We start from the raw sequence: 20,450 nt of genomic DNA, 5'->3' as shown, positions 1-20,450 counted from the left end.
CATAAGATGCACCAAGAAGTTCGGCATATCATCGAGGAGAAGAACAACAAGATCAAGGCCAAGGTTGATGAGCACCGGAGGGATGTTCAGTTTGAGGTTGGGGATGAGGTGATAGTGTATTTGGGGAAGGAATGACTTATGCATGCACCGAGTATCAAGTTGAGACCGAGGAAGTATGGCCCCTATAGAGTGGTTAAGAAGATCAATGCCAACGCCTACCAAATAACCCTTCCTAATTGGATTGGGAAAATGTCACCTTCTTTTAACGTGCAGGATTTGAGCTTGTGGAAACCGGAGGGATCGTTGCCAACCAAGGCGCCCGAGGTGGAGTCCAACTCTTTCAAAGAATGGGAGAATGATGAGGGCATCCCTCAAACGACAATGACCCGAAGCCAAGAGATGAGGATCGTGGAGAGCCACCCAAGGAAGAAGAGAACAGCCGCAACCAACAAAACACGTGGAGCGTGTTTTCCAGTACGCGGGGCGTAAAGGGGTCCAACTCTGGAGAAAAGTCCAGGAGGTCACCTATGCGGAGCGTGTTGCCTTGTGCGCAGAGCGTGGGTTGGGCTCTCGAAGCGAACGAGTTTCAGGAGGTCAAAGAAGCGGAGCATGCCCTACGGAACGCGGAGCGTGTCCTACAGAACGCAGAGCGTGAAGATTACCAGCCAGTGTCCCTAAGATCAGAAGCTCACTCACGCGGAGCGTGAGAAAGGCCATGCGGAGCGTGTTTGTGTCGAGAATGACTTCGTCCCCAAGTTCTTAATGCTAGGAACCATTTCTGCCACACCCTATTAACTGTTTTGCCACCACCCCTTATTTACTAAACTACCATTAATACTTTCTTCCCCTATTTCGCCCCTATTATTTATGTTATGTTGGAAACCCTAGTGAAGGGTCTTTAGTCTTTTCCCTTGAATGAGAGGAGGTATAAATTTCTTTCTTTTTGTAATGGACATAACTTTTGATGAATTAAAACTATAGCCTCCATTGGAGTTTTGGATTTCTATCCTTGGGTTTATTCAACCTTCTAGTTTAGCTAAAAAAGATTTGTATTTTTTATGAGTTTAAGACTAAAACTCTCAGTCGACTTCAATCTACATCAAATAAAGTAAAATAAAAGTAGCCACTGTAATTTTTCATGGTAAAAACTCACAATGAAAATAGTTTTAATACATAATGATATACCTTAATATATACTATACATACCATATACCTAAGCTTATCAATATTTTGAAAGGAAAAAAGCATCATGTAGACCCTGATCTTTTATTGTTTGGTGCATTAAACTCTTGATCTTTCATTTAGACACATTAAGCTTTTGATCTTTTATATATGGGTGTATTAGGCTCTTCCGTAAATCAATTCACATATGGATGTATTAAGGGCCTATTTGGTTAGATTTATATAACCGTAGCGTTTAGCACTTTCTCTGAACACTGCAGCATTTGTAGTTACTTTACTTGTTATTGACAAAATTATCATTCTTATTTCCACAAAATCTACAACAGCAACATCTATTAGCTAACAGTTGAATCAAACAGGTCCTTAATACACATGAATTGATTTACGGAAAGGCCTAATACACTCATATATGAAAGATCCAGAGCTCAACGTTTCTAAATAAAAGATTGATGGCTTAATGCACCAAACAATGAAAAATCAGGTCTCAATTTATCTGATGAAAGATCGAAAACTTAATACACCAAACAATAAAAGATCAGATGTCTTAAGATGCTTTTTATGATTTTGAAACTTTCTTACACTCTTAGCCAGTTAAAAGCTGACATGACAACTTAAAATAAAACTTCGACCTAAGCATATTCCAAGCAACATCATAATTATGAAATTTAGATGTGATTGGTCTAGATACAAGTTTGACAGTAAAAAAATAATAAAATTAAGTGTATAATTATATATTAAGCAAATGAAAATATATTGATAATCGACTGCATTATATAAATTGAGCTAAATTTCCTATATGGGTCACATTAGACCGATTTGTCTTATAAGTTAAAATTGATCTTACACTCTAAATACTTGTAGTACAAACTTTTTTACTTTTAAGAATCAATGTAATACACTTGTCCAATTAATAATTCACTTTTATATATATATATATATATATATATATATATATATATATATATATATATATATATATATATATATTTACATCAAGCATCTAATGCAGTTGATTTGCTTGTAACTTTCATTGCTGTAGTTTCAACCTAACATTATACCTATTGTTACTTTTTTTAGTTTGTAACTAAAAAATAAAGTTACAAGCCTTACTTAACAGATAAAAAAAAGCAAAATGGGACTAAAAGAGGAGATTGGGTTTCACGAAAAGCAAAATGGGACTAAAAAGAGGAGATTGGGTTTCATGGGAGGTGTGAGGGGCGTCAGGCGCACAAACAATTGATTTTTACTTTATGTATAATTAAGATTTTGGTCCCTACTTATTAATTAAAATAATTGTTTTAGTCTAATTTTTTTTTTTTTGAAATAACACCTACTCTAATGGAATGTTACTTATACTCTCTAACTTATTATATGTGGCACCTTATAAATTACAAAGTTTGTAATTTAACACTAGGGATGTTCTAAATTGATATCTATCACTCTTTTAATTGGTCGGATGTATTATATATGTATATAGGGTCCGTTTGTTTTATCTACTGTTTGCTGTTGCTGTTTGCTGTTACGGTTTGCTGTTTGCTGTTTGAAAAGGCTGTTGTTCCAAAAAGCATGGAGTCCCTGTTTTTATAAAAAGTTACTTTTCGACTACAAAAGGCAAACATGATGTGTCTAACCAAACACCTAAAACTCTCCTTTTCAAAGTGAAAAGGCAAACATGAGGTCGAAAAGCAGCTACCAAACACCCCCATAGTAAAAGTTCAAAACACAAGTTCTATGTTTTGAGAGCATTGTTAATACTGTGGAAAATTAACAATTTGGTTTGCTTGCTAGTATTTAATTAGCAAATAACTTGAAGCTTGTGTATTTTTACTTTGATGATTCTGTTTAGTAAAAGAGAGTTTTGAGGTAAAATTAGAGATTTGAACCATTTTTAAAAGTTTTGACTAGTCAGATCTCCAATAACGGTGGTTTATGAAAAGATGTTTCAAATAATTTTTTTTGATTCAAACCTCTAATTTAAAAAACAAAAAGTTTTAAGAGTTTTTTCAAGTAGCTTATTGCTACATCTATTTTAAAAGACATTTTTATCCGTGATTACTATAATTTAAATAAATGTTGTTTTGTTCCCTCACAAAAAAAAAATGAACTAATAACATGATAAATATATTCATCTAGCTACATTTTAGTGATAAAAGTCAATTAATCAATCTAAATTTACTTAAAAATTATATTTCTATTCAAAATTATATAGACTTAAATTAGCAATTAAACTAATAAATATTCTTGAAAACTTTGGGAAGAACATAAAAATATTATATTTTTGTTTAGTAAAATGTTAAATTATAAATTAACTAGTATATATTAGAAGATGTATTATATAATATCCAAGATACTATTACCAATCCAAGTTTAAAGTTCTTGATCCAGCTTTTAAGATCATAAATAAATGAAGATCTCACTTCTATTATTAAAACACTAAGAATAAATTTATTGATGAAATATATTTTTATGTATTATAAAGACGTAAGTTATAATATGTGTATATGACATTTGTTTAGAATGTGATTAAAAATATAAATTATTTGTTTCAAAAAAAATATAAATTATTAAAAAAGAATAATGATAGTAATATATTTTTATTTGTCATTTTTACACAAACAGTTATTAAAAATAAATTAAGTTTTACTAAACAAATTTACATAAAAAACTAATTAAACCGGTTAGAAAAAAAAAAGTAACCAGCTAATAAATCAAACTCTATTTATAAAAAGAAAAGCAGGCCAATATATAATTTCACATCTAAATTTGTAACTTTTCTATTTAATATCATCTATTTATATTTTAACGATAAATTTGTAAATTTGGATTTATCACACACTTAAATTTACGAATTTCGGACTACTGATACTTTTATTTGTGGATTTTGCTTTCATTATTATTAAAAAAAGATTAAAAAATATGTTTTACCATGTCAGCAAATAAAAGTGATTGAAGTTTAAAATTAACAACTTCAGAATAAGTAAAAATATATGTACAACATGGTGCTAAATGACAGTTTAAATTAGGTGTGCAATTATAGATTAGGGAAAATTACACAGAAATTCATCTTTTAACAACTGGTTACAATTATACCAAGTTATAATTTTAGATTATGTTAAACTAGTAAAATCAGTACTTTTAATATATTTTAAGGACTGGAATTTATAAATTAGAAGTCTAGAATATATTTTTTAGGATTTATAATTTATGAATTGGAGTCTAGAATTTTAAACTATAGTATAAAATCATAATATATAGAAAATAATGACATATTAAGAATTAAATTTAGTGATATGATTTAGTTGTAATTTTGTATTTAATTATGATATTCATGTATTTGGCCCTAGAGATTAAACATGCACCTTTCTCTCCTATTATCAAAGTCTTATTGGATTGGGTTTGCTTGGGTTGGGCCTATTAATTTTAAGTAAAAAAGTATAATCCAATAAGTAAATTAACGTGGGAAATAGATAGACTTGAACATGAATTTAGAGTAAAGAGACGAAATTGACCTTTCAACAAATTCACTAATCCTCTCAAATCCTTTCAAAAATCTAAAACTCTCTAAAATCTAATCCGGACTAATTTGGTAAAGAAAAAACATGGGAAAAGACTAGTGATATGTAATTTCGTTCGAAAATATGTTTTATTTATGATTGTTTATAGTAAAATCGAATGATTTTAAAAAAATCAATTTTTCGTTGTTGGGTCATATGAATAATATGCCTCCACCCTTAGAGACTGCCAAGACAGCAAAGACGCTTGGAAGGAGGTGATCCCAGTCAGGTGCTGGTCGGAGTTTTTTGCACCGTCGGAGGAGAATTGGTTTGAGCAGATGCTCTCTAAACCTGACGATTCCTTTGGCTTGGATAATTGGCGGGATTGGTTTGTTATTACGACCTCTATTCTATGGGAATGGCGTAACAAGTCTCTCTTCCAACCTGATTTTGTGATCCCTTACAACAAAGGCGATTTTATCAGACGACGAGTGGGTGAAAACAAACGTTGCTGGGCTAATCTCTCGCCTAATCATATTGCTATGCATCGAGAAGAAAAGTGGCTCAGTTGGGTCAAGCCTCCTAAGAATGTCTGGAATCTTAACACTGATGGTTCTCACCGAGAACATTCTAATTTGATTGCATCTAAGGGTATTATCAGAGACCTCAATGGCCAATGGATAGGCGGGTTTCTGCATAATATTGGGAAGGGAAGCTCCTTCGAAGCGGAGTTATGGGGCTTAATCTCAGGGCTTCGCATAGCTGCTGATCTAGGGGCGAGGAATGTGGAAGTCGAGTCTGATTGTGCCGAAGTGGTGAACTTCCTCAAAAGTCTGTGCCCATTACACCATCCTTCTCGCTCCCTGATTCGGACTATACAAATTCTCATGACAAAGTTTGATCACATTTCAATTAACCGTATCTACAGGGAGAAAAATAGATGTGCCGACTTTCTTGCGTCGAAGGCTTTTGAGGCTCCTATTGGTTGCACCACTCTCCACCGTGCTCCCCCCGAGCTGGCGAAGCTGCTGCAAGATGACGCTATGGGAGCCAGCCTCCCCCATTTAATCGCTACCTGATGTAGCCTTTTTCTGTTGTGTTGTGTTTTTCAATTCCCTTGTGACAAAAAAAAAAAGAAAAATATGCCTCCACCACAGTGGGGCGTATGAACATCACGCTCCACCTGTGGTGGAGGCTAATATGCCTCACCACGTGGTAAGGCGTATGACTAATATGCATCACCATGTGGTGAGGCATATAAGTAACACGCCTCACCACGTGGTGAGGCAGGATGTTCACATGCCCGCGTTCCGTAGGGGAAAAAAAAGAATTTCGGTTCCCCAAAATAAAAAAGGGCAGTTTCGTCATTTCTCTAGACTAAATGTGAGAATTCTTGGCTAAGTTATAACAACATCCTTTATTTAATATATTTATTAAAAAAATAAATAAGAAATTGAAATGAGTTGCTAAATAATTATACTTCATTATAATTAACATAATTAGATTTTGTCTTGTATTGGATTATGAAGATGTACGGATTGTCGTAGAATTGTGGTTTAGATATTTTCTTAAGAAAGGTATTTATTTAATTAAATTATGTTTGAATGTGAACTTTAATTAGGTTTTATGAATTACTTTTGTTTGAATATTTAGGTTTGCATTAAAAAAATTGTGATTAACTGTTTTTTTTAAAGCCCAATCCTCTATCTGCTCCCATTCTTCTCCTGGGGGCCTAATATTCACTTCCTGCCAGCAACTTTTTGCAAAATTACAACCTGAGAACAGGTGCCATCCGTATTCCTACAACCTGATGATTTTAGGAAGTGTGTAGCAGTCCTATGGACTATTTGGCAAGCAAGGAACAATCTCCTGTGGAAGCAGCAAACCAGTAGTACCAAAGACGCCATACAGTCAACTCTTCTCTTGGTTGAGGAGTGGAGACGTACTCAGCAAAGTAGAAAAATGGAGGGAAGGTTTGCGTCTGGGCAGAATGAGGATTCAGTACAGAGAGAGACTCTGAGATGCTCCCGGAGGAACGTTGTAGTTAGAGCTGTCAAAATGAGTCATAACCCATTTATTAACCCATTTAACCCATCATTTAAATAGGTTAGGGTTGACCCTTTTATGGACTGGGTCATAAAGAGGTTGAGCCATTTAACCCATATAATAAAAGGGTTGAATAGGTTTTTGGCAGGGTCAACCCAATAACCCATTAGTTTTTTTTTTTTTTTTGAATCACCCATTACTTTCTTATTCATCTTAAAACAACCACAAATACTATTCTTTAATATTAGTAGATTTGAATTATTGAATGAAATTTGAATTATTCCTCCACTAAATTAGAATTATTCTCTTCATATTATTCTTTTCATACTTATTCTTTAATATTAGTAGATTTTTCAATTGATTATATACAGTTTCCTTTGAAATAATATATTTATTTATTTATAAAATGTGAGGATGTGAGGCTGTGACGACAACCAAATAAATAATTTCATCAAAACATTTATTTATTTAATAATTAATAAATATATTTTTTTTATTTCTCATACAAAACGTCTAAAACAAAAAATAATATTCTCTAATTCCACGAAATATTAAATTATATATATTCTCAAAAGAAAACTTATAAAATTAAGGGTTAATTTAAAAAAACACATGGTTTCATAGATCAAAAATTCTAAAATTCAATAAGTTTCTAGAATTTAAAATTCCGAAATTCTAGAATTTTTTAGAATTTCATAGCTCTGGAATTTTTGAAATTTCATATTTCAAAAATTTCAAAAATTCTGGAATTTCAAAAATTATAGAATTTCAAAAATTCTGGAATTCCAGAATCTGAAGAATTCTGGAATTCCATAATCTAAAGAATTCTAGAATTCCAGAATCTGAAGAATTCTGCAATTCTAGAATCTGAAGAATTCCAAAATCTGGAAATTCTAGAATTTCAAAATTTCTGAAATTCTAGAATATGAAAATTCTGAAATTCTAGAATTTCAAACATTCTGGAATTTCTGAATATCTGGAATTTCTGAATTTTTGAAATTCTGAAATTCTGAAATTCCAGATATTCTGAAATTCCAGAAATTTTGGAATTTTGAAAAATTCTAGAATTTCAGAATCTGAAGAATTGAAATTCTAGAATTTCAAAAATTCTGAAATTCCAGAATATGAAAATTCTGGAATTTCAAAAATTCTAAAATTTTAAAAATTCTAGAATTTCGAAAATTCTGAAATTCCAAAATCTGAAATTGCAGAATCTGGAATATCAAAAATTCTGAAATTTCAGAAATTTTGGAATTTTGAAAAATTCTAGAATTCTAGAATTTCAGAATCTAAAGAATTGAAATTCTAGAATTTCAAAAATTCTGAAATTCCAGAATATGAAAATTCTGGAATTTCAAAAATTCTAAAATTTAAAATTCTAGAATTTAGAAAATTCTGAAATTCCAAAATCTGAAATTTCAGAATCTGGAATATCAAAAATTCTGAAATTTCAAAAATTTCAGAAATTCTAGATATTCTGAAATTTCGGAAATTCTGAAATTTTAAAAATTCCAAAAATTCAAAAATTCTGGAATTTCAAAAATTCTTGATGATTTGGATGATTACTACGTTGTTTGATTTTATAGAACATTACATTATTTGGACTAATAGTTTTTTACGTGTATGTTAATTGAAATTCAAATGAACAAATTTCTAGGTTTTTTACGCTAGTTCTTTTTGTACTTAGTTGAATTTAAATTGAATTTTAATTACACTAAGAGACTATATCATATAACAGGATGAATAACCAGATATTATATTATATTTTAGTTAATTGGGTTAAATGAGTCGATCCGTGTAATTTTTACATTTTCATGTTTTTATGTTTCTACGTTTTTTTTTTGTTTAATTTTTTATTAGATTTAGTTAAATGGGTTAAATGGGTCAACCCATATAACCCATTTAATAAATGGGTTGGGTCATTTTGACCTCTATACAAATAGGTTATTACAACCCATTTATTAAATGGGTTGGATTGGGTCAACCCATTTATTAAATAGGTTGGGTCAATCTTTTTAGCCATTTTGACACCTCTAGTTGTAGTTCCTAACAGTAGTGAGAGCGAGTCGCTCACTAGGCAGTGTATGAATGGGAGTGGTGGTTCAAGAGGGAGGGAGGGTGCAGTTAGAGAAGAGGGGGGAGGAGCTGTTTTTATTGATATGTTTGCTCATCTTGGAGGTACTGATGTAAGCAGCAGAATTGTGCAGGGGCTGAACTTGCTGTCGCACAGCCAAGGCACCGCAGCGGCTCACCCAAGTCCCGCCGTTCCGCAACGTTGGACCTATCCGAAGGTTCCGAGCAACTCGCCCGCCCCACACTAGAACATTGGCAACGGCAGCGCACCCATACCGCTAAGTGTTGCTGATATGGCCTTCAATTCATCTGCAGGTCGACTTCCTACTGCTGCTGGTTTATGTTTCCCTACAGCCGAGAATCGATCTGATACATTACCAGATCAGCCGCATGCCTTCCAATGGAGAGAAAATGTCACCGCCCAGCCCCACATTACAGCGTATGGATCAGTGCGAGGGGACAGAGATCAATTCCCCGTCGTTCATTGGTTCAAACCGCCTGATGGATACATCAAGTGCAACGTCGATGCCGATATGTTCTTTGAAGATGACGCCTTCAGTATTGGTGCAATCCTAAGAGATAAAATGGTGATTTTATTCAGGGACTTAGCATGATTTTTCAAGGAATTGTACCTGTCAAAGTAGCAGAAGCTATCGCATTAAAGGCAAGCATTGAATGGGCCAGCTCTCTTGATTTCAGATCTGTTATTTTCGAATCCGATGCTAAGATCGTAGTGGATTCTATCTCCTCTCAACGGAAAAATCTAACAGAGTTTGGTCAGGTTAATAATAATGTGAAGTTTCTGATTAGGTCTCACCCGAGTTTTTCGGTTAATTTTGTTTCAAGGTTAGCGAACATTGTAGAACTCCGCCTGTGAGGGTCACTTGGTGGCCTTTACAGCCGGTCCCAAGCTCGGACAAAGGAGGAGGGTTGCGGTAGGTTTGTGGCGGCCAGCGTAAAACTTAGCCACATCTTATGACATGAACCATACTATAAATACCGTTAGGGCATTCCCCACTCAGCGACGCGCTGCACTTCCTAGACCCGGGTGTAGTGATAAATGTGCAAGGGTTGTTAGGTCGTCGCCCCGAAGCGGCGCGCCACCCCAGGACCCGGGGGTGGTGTCAAATATGCAAGGGTTGCGGGTAAATAAGCTAGTCCACGGTAATGGTAGGGGTAGGGGTAGGGGTAGGGGTAGGGGTAAGGGTAGTAGGTTACACTTTGGGACATGGAACATAGGTTCTTTGACAGGAAGATTAGCTGAAATTGTAGATGTTATGAAGAGGAGGAGAAGAAATATAATGTGCCTACAAGAAACCAAGTGGGTTGGAGCCAAGGCTAGAGAGATAGCTCCTTGGGGTTATAAGCTTTGGTACTCATGAAAGGATAAGGGTAGAAAGGGAGTAGGTATTCTTATTGATAGGGAGTATACTGATGATGTAGTAGCGGTGTCTACGAAGAGCGATAGAATTATGAGTGTCAAGCTAGTGATAGGGGATGAGGTTGTGAATGTCATTAGTGCATATGCGCCACAAATAGGATTAGATGTCTCTATAAGACAAGCTTTTTGGGAGGACTTAGAGAAAGTGGTGCAACAGGTTCCTAGGGATGAAAAAATGGTATTGGGGGGTGATCTCAATGGACACGTGGGTGTTGAAACACCTTTCCACATAATTTTGATTTGACAAAATTGTTTAAGTATAAATTAGAATACATATTCTAAACACACTAAGTTTAAATGCGTTGATTTATTCTACTAATGTGTTTGTTCAATGTTGAGTATAAATGTTATAAGTCATAAGATTGGAAGGCCCAAGCCCAATACGGAAGCCAAGGCCCAAGTCAAACAACTCAGTACACTCGGCCCGCGTATGTCAAGACGCTGCCGTTTTTGTTCAAAACGCAACTCAGCAATCGGAAGGATCTAGAAGACCTTCGGGAACAACTTCAAGATGAAGCTGCTGAGTAGTCTCGACAAAGCGTACAAGACAGCAGCTGGCAAAGGAAAACTTCCAGACAAAGTGTTTCCTCTTTTGGCAAAGTTCAGACGACACAGTATGCTGTCCAGTTGACTTTACCATAAAAGGAGAGACCATCTGCTGTGCTGACCGAGGACAGAAGATACACGATTATGATTGGCCGAGAGCTCTGTGCAAGTCAGGATGACAACGACATATAGCAGTTTCCCTCCAACGGTTATTTCGAAATTCGAAATGACCGAATGACCAGACGTCTCTATAAATAGTGCCATCACAAGCTTCACAATGGGCAGAACTTGATCAAGCCATTACGCTGTCCAAATCTCTACAAGTTCTGCAAGCAAGAAGCAAAGCAAAATTCTTACACTACATTTTCATATCTGTGTAAAAGTCTAGAGTGGTTGTTTTTCAATCATCTAAGGTGTTCTAGCAATTGTTGTTTAGGACAAAAATCTTTATCATTTCTAGAAGTAGAAAGGAGAGGCTGAGTACTCGGTTTTAAGTACTCAGCGGAGAGATTAGGATTGAGTAGAAGTATAGAGGAAGGTACTCTTGTCATACTCAATTGTTGATATTGTAAAAGGTTTGAGGCTCTACCTTTAAAGAGCTCAGTAGAGGATTTGAAATCTCGGAAGTGTTCCGGGGACAGGACGTAGGCTTAGAAGAAGCCGAACCTGGATAAATCTGCTGAGTGAAGTTTTCTTAAACCTTAACTCCTTATTTATATTGCTTGCTTAAAACAAACTAAAACTGACCAAGTAAAAGAGGTCAAGCTGAGTTGTGCGCTACAAACGAGCAGGTTCAGGAATAGACTCTAAGTGCTATTTCCTGACCTAAGCAACGAAGCTGTCCTAGTCACTAGTTGACTAAGCCAGTGTCTTGCTGAGTGTTAAGTGCTGCTGTTTTATAAACTTTTCTTAAAGAAAAGAAATCTGCCCAAATTATTTTAAAAAGGTAAAATAGTTCCTAACCCCCCCCTTGGAACTATATTTGCAACCTTACAAGGGACCAACAGTGGGTTCTAGGCGAGATGGGTTTGAGAGTGTTCATGGAGGATATGGTTTTGGAGATAAGAATGAAGCAGGAAATGATATTTTGGAATTCGCATCAGCCTATGACTTGAGTATCATGAACACATGGTTTATGAAGAGAACATCTCACTTAGTGACTTATCGGAGTGGCAGTAATGCGAGCCAAATTGACTTCTTCTTAGTAAGGAGTGCTTGGAGAAAGAGTTATATTGATTGTAAGGTGATCCCTGGTGAGAGTACGACAACCCAACATAGAGTAGTGGTGCTTGATTTTCGAAGTAGGAAATGTATAAGAAAACAAACACCACAAGTAGAGACTAAGATTAAGTGGTGGAAATTGCAAGGAGAGAATCAACAAAAATTTGTGGATGAGATGACCAAAAAAGATGTTTGGACTTGTAATATGGATTTAGATATAGATTCAATATGGACTAAGATGGAGCATAGTATAAGGGAAGTAGCGAAGGAAGTTCTAGGGGAATCTAAAGGTAGCATGCCACCGGGTAAGGACACATCTTGGTGGACAGAAGAAGTACGACAAGCAGTAAAGAGTAAGCGAGAATCCTATAAAATATTGGGGAAATGTAGGAGTGACGAGAACTATAAAAAATACAAAGAGGCTAAAAAGGAAGTAAAGAAGGTCATACGAGATGCTAGAGCAAAGGTGAATCGGGATCTGTATACCAGATTGGATACGAAAGAAGGGGAAAGAGACATATATAGAATTGCTCGGATGAGAGATAGGAAGACGCGAGATCTCGAAAAAGTTAAATGTGTGAAGGATGTGGACCAATAAGTCCTAGTTGGAGATAACGATATCAAGGAACGATGGAGGTCCTATTTTGATGACTTATTTAATGGAGATCGCAGACAAGATGTGGGAGATATAAGTATTCATCACGATATGATAAATCATGAATACCTACGGAGAATTCAAAAAGGTGAAGTCAAAAGGGCATTAAGTAAGATGAAGTTGAAGAAAGCAGTAGGACCTGATGGCATCCCTATTGAGATTTGGAGATGTTTGGGAGAAAGAGGAATCAAATGGTTGACGACGTTCTTCAACAAAATTTGGAGAAACAATAAGATGCCATCAGAATGGAGGAAAAGTATCTTGATCCCTCTGTATAAGAACAAAGGCGATGTCCAAGATTGTGCCAACTATCGGGGAATCAAATTAATGAGTCACACTATGAAACTTTGGGAGCGAGTGATCGAACAAAGGCTAAGGAGGACGGTGAAGATCTCGGAAAACCAGTTTGGCTTTATGCCGAGAAGATCAACTATAGAAGCCATCCATCTAATGAGACAATTAATGGAGCACTATCGAAATAAGAAGAAAGACTTGCATATGGTTTTCATTGACTTGGAGAAAGCATATGATAAGGTACCAAGGGAAGTGCTTTGGTGGGCTTTGATAAGGAAAGGCATTTCGCGGAAATATATTGACATCATAAAGGACATGTATGAGGGAGCATGCACGAGTCTACGTACTAGTGTTGGGAAGACTGAAGAGTTTCCTATTACGATTGGAGTGCATCAAGGTTCCACACTAAGCCCATTTCTTTTTGCCATCGTTATTGATGAACTAACAAGTTCACTTTAAGATGGTATACCATGGTGCATTCTGTTTGCAGATGATATTGTGTTGGTTGATGAGACGAAAGAAGGAGTGGAGAGGAAGTTGGAACTATGGAGACAAACTCTAGAATCTAGAGGCTTTAAGTTGAGCCGAAGTAAGACGAAATATTTGGAGTGTAAGTTTAGCGGCCATAGGAGTAGGGAGGCAGGGACAATCACCCTAGATGGGAGAGTAGTTCAGGCCTCGGATTGCTTCCGGTATTTAGGATCTATTATCCAAACGGATGGAGAAGTAGATGGAGATGTTGCTCATAGTATTAAAGCTGGTTGGTCGAAGTGGAAGAGTGCTACGGGTTTCCTTTGTGACCCCGGCATGCATAATAGATTGAAGGGGAAATTCTACCGGATGGCAATTAGACCAGCATTGTTATATGGTACGGATTGTTGGGCAGTGAAACACTGCCACATCCATAAGATGTCGGTGGCGGAGATGCGTATGTTGAGATTGATGTGTGGTCATATGAGAAGGATCGGGTGAGTAACGAAATAATTAGGATAAAAGTAGGGGTCACATCTATTGAGAATAAAATGAGAGAAAACCGACTAAGGTGGTTTGGCCATGTGAGACGTAGAGCGCTTGATGCGCCGGTTAGGAGAACCGAAGAGTGGCAAAGGGATGTAGTGGTGAGGGGTAGGGGAAGACCTAAGCAAACTTGGAGGAGGGTGATCGAGAGTGATATGAGTTTACTGGGAATTGAGGAAAATATGGTAGTAGATAGAACGGAGTGGAGGGAGAGAATTTGTGTTGAATGGGAGCCGACCCCGAATGATTTCGGGGTTTTATATGATGGTTCATCTTATCTGACACGACTTGATTTCACGGTTTTATATGATGGTTCATGTTAGCCGACCCCGAATGATTTCGGGACTAAGGCTTTGTTGTTGTTGTTGTTGTTGTTGTTGTTGTTTGTTAGCGAACGTTGCAGCCCACCTAATGGCACGGAATGCACGTTCCTATGCTAATTCTTTTATACATTTATCATGTCCTGTATTCGTAAGAAGCTGTCTGATTCTAGACGCTTCTCCTATTCTTTAATAAAGGTTCTGCATTCTTTCAAAAAAAAAACTGTTTTTTTTATTAACTATATTTAGGTTTATATAAAAAAAAATATTTTTTTATGAAATGCTTATAATGAAATTAGATTAAAATACAATAAGTATAACAAGAAAACAATGGTAATGAATAAAACCTTACAAGATATATAAAAAGTCTAAAATGACTACATAGAGCAAAAAATGTCATAAAGATATAAAAAAAAAAACAAAACAACAATGAAACATATATTTCTCATAAATTGAAATCTGCAGAAAAGTAGATGCAATCTAAATTTTACCATTTAGGTCATTTCAAACATTTAGATCTGAGTCATTTCTTTTGTTGCAACATCGTAGATTTATTGATTCACAGATAAGATAAACTGTTTCCGCTCTTGCTAAATCGGAAAAAATATAAACGAAAAAATAGTAGAAAGCAGATACAATTCAGACGGATAAAGAGATCCAATAAAATATATAAACACAGACTAAAAAGAAAAAACAATGATAAAAAAATACAGAAACCTAACCTGATGGGAAGAGAAAGAAGGAAGACAAACTTTCTTCGTCCTTCTCAAAATATATCAACAAAATAGAAATCTTTGGCCAAAAAATGGGAAGAGAAAGGAAAAAGAAGAGGGATGACATTTTTTTGTTGGTTTCCTGCAAATTCTAAAAATGATTTTGAAAAATGACCGACTCAAATTTTTTTTTCGTGTGTTTGTTGAATGCAATGGATAAAATTATGGTTAATCAGTGTTTTTATTTACTCATTGAGATAATGATTAAAAACCACTAACCGAAAAACTTAATCGAAAGTTTCAAAAAAAAAAAAAAAACTTAATCGAAAATTACATATAGAGCGGTTTCGGTTCCAATACCTTAAAAGCAATAGATTCAGTTAATGGACCGGTTAACTGAACCATACCCACTCCTAATCAAATAGAGAGATTTACAAGGAAATTCAAATTTTAAAATTTAAATACAGTTTTATCAAATACTAATTTTAATTATATCATGCTAAAAGATATTGACAGTTAAAGATTCAGCTGTCTATTTTAGCAGTTAATCTTTTTAAAAAATTAATCTGATATTTATAAAATAAAAATTAATACTTTTGATATATTAACAATTAAGCTATCAAAATTGATGAAACAATAATAATAATTAGTTTTTAACCCGTGCGATGCACGGATTCATCTTAACATATAAATATTAATAAAAATATAATCTAATAATTACAATTAATTATATAAAGGTGCTATATAAATTAAATATTATTATTTTATTTTCACATTTACTTTAAATAATATTTTTATAGATAAATATAATAATATAATTAAACTTAATATATTATATATTATATTATATATTTTTTATCAGTAAAAAATGAGGAAGTGACACATCAGCTCCATCGTTACTGTTTTATATTATATATATAGATATGCAAAGAATTAGAGAGATTTTATGGATTAATTTAAATTCTGTAGAACTCTTAGATATAATACGGATAAAATAATCTTTTTATATATAAATATAATAATATAATTAAAATTAATATATTATATTATATATTTTATCAGTAAAAAAGGATGAAGTGACACATCAGCTCCATCGTTACTGTTTTATATTATATATAGATATGCAGGGAATTAGAGAGATTTTAGGGATTAATTTAAATTTTGTAGAACTTTTAGATATAGATATGCAGAGAATTAGAGAGATTTTAGGGATTAATTTAAGTTCTGTAGAACTTTTAGATATAGTACGGATAAAATAATCTTTTTATAGATAAATATAATAATATAATTAAAATTAATATATTATATTTTATATTATATTTTTTTATCAGTAAAAAAGGAGGAAGTAACACCTCAGCTCCATCGTTACTGTTTTATATTATATATATAGATATGCAGAGAATTAGAGAGATTTTAAGGATTAATTTAAATTTTGTAGAACTTTTAGATATAGATATGCAGAGAATTAGAGAGATTTTAGGGATTAATTTAAGTTCTGTAGAACTCTTAGATATAGTACGGATAAAATAATTTTTTTATAGATAAATATAATAATATAATTAAAATTAATATATTACATATTATATTTTTTATCAGTAAAAAATGAGAAAGTGACACATCCGCTCTATAGTTAGAGTTTTATATTATATAATATATAGATATTATTATTTATGATTTTTTTATGTAAATGACCCAATCAAATATCACCTGAAGAAACATGCATGGGCGGTCAACCCAATCAAAAAAGGGTAAATTACACAATGATCATAATTAACAAATTATTTATAACTGTGTCAGACTCTTAAACAAATTTATTTAAATGTCATATTTGGTGGTTTTTTTAAAACTGTTTTTATTTCCTGCAACTGAATAACTGAAAATTTGACAAAAATAGAAATACAATTATGATATTTTAAAATTTAAAATTATATAATGATAAAATACATAAAAGCGATTTTCATAATTGTAAATAGTTTTTAAAATATGAATAAACAAATTTATTTAAATGTCATATTTGGTGGTTTTTTTAAAACTGTTTTTATTTCCTGCAACTGAATAACTGAAAATTTGACAAAAATAGAAATACAGTTATGATATTCTGATATTTTAAAATTTAAAATTATATAATGATAAAGTACATAAAAGCGATTTTCATAATTGTAAATAGTTTTTAAAATATGAATTTCTGTATAATTTTCCTATCAAAAAAAATAGAAATGAACGAAAGCAATAACAATGTGCAAACTAAGCCCATGAACTTGTGACTTTACTAGTATTGCGTCTTTCCTTTATCTAAAAAATATTTTCAATAAAACGTCGACAGCAGGGTTCGAACCTGCGCGGGCGTAGCCCAACAGATTTCAAGTCTGTCTCCTTAACCACTCGGACATATCGACATATGGTGCACGTTCTCCTCGGTAAGTCTTAATGTCTAAATAATATTTAAAAAGCCAATCACAAATAAGGGAAAATAATTTATTAGTTCTTTTTACATAATATTTAGTTTTCTTATGAAAATTACATTATAAGGTTATTATTTTTTTCTTTTAAAAAAAGTTATTATCTTTTATCATTTTATCTATTGTTTTTATATTTTTAATCAAATATATCTTAGTTTTAATAACAACCATAATGATATACAAAATAGTTCAGTTACTCTATTATTTTCTGTCTACATATTTATGGCGGTTAAAAATTTAAAAAAAATAAACAGAAGGATCAACAAAATTAAGGATAAGGTGCACAAATACCCCTAACGTTTGCAGTCAGTTGCAATTTTATCCCTAACATTTAAAATGATACAATTTTACCCCTAAAATTGGCAGCCAAGAGAAATTTTACCTCTAACGTTGTCAAGTGGATCAATTTGAGAAATAATTCATCAAATTATCTTCTCAGTCATGAATCTTGTCATCAACACTTCATATGTGAGCAGCGCCGATCCTGAGCTTTTAAGGACCTAGGGGTGAATTACCAAATTAGGGGCCTAATAGATAAAGTACATGTAACGACCCGGTCCGGAGTGGGTGGCGCCGGGGTAGAAGGCCTGAGCAAGGAGCGGCCCTAAGAGATGGCGATGGGGGCAGGAATGAACTGAATCTCACATCGGAAATGGAGAGGGAGTGATTGGGGCTTATTAGTAAGATGAGAATCCACTACATGCAGACACGTTTTAAAGCCGTGAGGCCCAATGTGTTGGAATTGGGCCAGAGCGGACAATATTTACATGGTATTGGACCAAGGTGTTACAATTGGTATCAGAGCCGACTCTCCACGTACGATGTGTGGTTCGGGGACGAATCAGGCGGAAGCTGGTGGGCCTGTAATGACCCGGTCCGGAGTGGGTGGCGCCGGGGTAGAAGGCCTGAGCAAGGAGCGGCCCTAAGAGATGGCGATGGAGGCAGGAATGAACTGAATCCCACATCGAAAATGGAGAGGGAGTGATTGGGGCTTATTAGTAAGATGAGAATCCAATACATGCAGACGCGTTTTAAAGCCGTGAGGCCCAATGTGTTGGAATTGGGCCAGAGCGGATAATATCTACATGGTATTGGACCAGGGTGTTACAGTACAAGTAAAAAACTAAATTATGAAATTCAATTATGTAAAAAAAATCTTCAAAATGATATTTTTTATTACACTTAATAAACGATCTAATGAAAAAAATATTTCATATGAAAAAATATTTTATATCATTTTAATTACCTAGTTTCTCATAAAAAAAAATAATGTCTACGAGCATTTTTAGATGTAAAATTACTAATAATATTATTACATCAATATGTTCTAATATACTTCTCTCAATACATAAAAGGCTAGACAATTTAACATTTCTTGTGACATTATGTGACATTAAAAATCTCAAATAACTTTTCAATAATTTTAACTTCAAAAAACTTCTTTCAACAAATGCAATGATCAGTATCATAGTTAAGAGGATTCGAAAAGTAATTGAAATATTTTGATAACAATTTACTGCTTTAAAAAATTCAAGAATTTCAAAATGCTGACATTAACATATTTGGTAAAGTCATTTGTAACACTGTCATTTCTAGAAAAAAATCATATGCACCAATATCCGAAAAATTATTACAAGAAAATGAAGTATAAAATTTGTGCAAGATTTTTTTTAATTCATCATTGAAGATAAAAGTTAAAGAAAATATTATTGTTTAATCATTGGGAACCGATAGTGTATGATTGAAGAAATGAGACATAAATCAGAGACTTTATTGGGATTGATGGAGATTAAATAACAGAAGAGTTTGAGAATTTTGAAATGACAACTTAGGAATTGGTACATTGCACATCCATTGATACTTTAATACTTAGAGCTTTTTACATAAATATCACAATTAGGTATAAAACTATAATTAGGTATAAAACTACAGATAAATCATACTATCAAAATTAATTTTAAATATGTCACTTTTTTCTATATATTATAAATAAAGTATGATATTTATACCCTAATTTAAAAAATTTAGACTTCAATTCATAAATTCTAACCCTAAAAAATATATCATAAACTCATCATTTATAAACCTTAGCACTTAAAATGTATATTAAAAATAATAATTCACGCAATTTAACACAATTCAAATTATTATTTTTTACATAATTATAAATAATTTTTAAAAAATGAATTTCTTTGTAAATTTTTCTAATAATTATGGATTTTTTTTAATCCAAGTAAAATTAAAAGCCTACAATTATGTTGGGTGTTGTTAAACCCAGCCCCAATTTCCCACCCCTAGCCCCGTGAAAGGACGAAATTACCCTTTCATGGGTTTTGGGGTGGAAAAAGCTATTTTTTTTTTGCTCTCTCGATACACGGGCGTATGGACATCACGCCTCACCTCATGGTGGGGCGTGTGAACATCACGCCTCACCGTGTGGTCGGACGTGATAGCCCCACGCCACACCGTGTGGTCGGACGTGGGACTATCATGTCCGACCACATGGTGAGGCGTGGGGCTATCACGCCCGACCACACAGTGAGGCGTGATGTTCACACGCCCGTGTATCGAGAGAGCAAAAAAAATAGCTTCTGTATCCCATAAATAGGCCGTTAAACCCGTAAATAGTCTGTTAAGCCCGTAACTACATAAATGTACTTAACAAATAAAATTTAAAAACATAAAAATTAAAATAAACATTAATAAACATAAACATTTATAAACGTAAAAGAGTAAATTTAACATCTACAACAAAAAGTGTTTAAATGTATGAATGTCTACAACAAAAAATCAGCTCGCCCGACGCCACGCATCCATAAACTCATCCATCTCCCTCTTAATTCGTGGAACATCCTCGTCAGATCGGTGGGTAGCCGATAGTTGGGTGACACGCCACAACCAGCTAACCCACTGCAAAAAAAATAAAAAAAAGTAACAAATAAATATTAAAAATTAAACACATATAAACTAATACTAAATAATAATATTA

The 20,450-nt window shown here is 33.7% G+C and overlaps 1 non-coding gene across 1 annotated transcript; it reads right to left on the bottom strand.

Moving 5' to 3' along the window:
- Positions 1-17,316: 17,316 nt before the first annotated feature.
- Positions 17,317-17,398, bottom strand: TRNAS-UGA (transfer RNA serine (anticodon UGA)). The gene has a single exon. It is a non-coding gene; the product is annotated as a tRNA-Ser (tRNA).
- Between the last annotated feature and the right edge of the window lie 3,052 nt (positions 17,399-20,450).

Source organism: Euphorbia lathyris, chromosome 6 (assembly GCF_963576675.1).
Source record: "Euphorbia lathyris chromosome 6, ddEupLath1.1, whole genome shotgun sequence".
In the NCBI taxonomy this organism is placed as follows: domain Eukaryota; kingdom Viridiplantae; phylum Streptophyta; class Magnoliopsida; order Malpighiales; family Euphorbiaceae; genus Euphorbia; species Euphorbia lathyris.
This window is presented reverse-complemented; position numbering and strand designations above follow the sequence as displayed.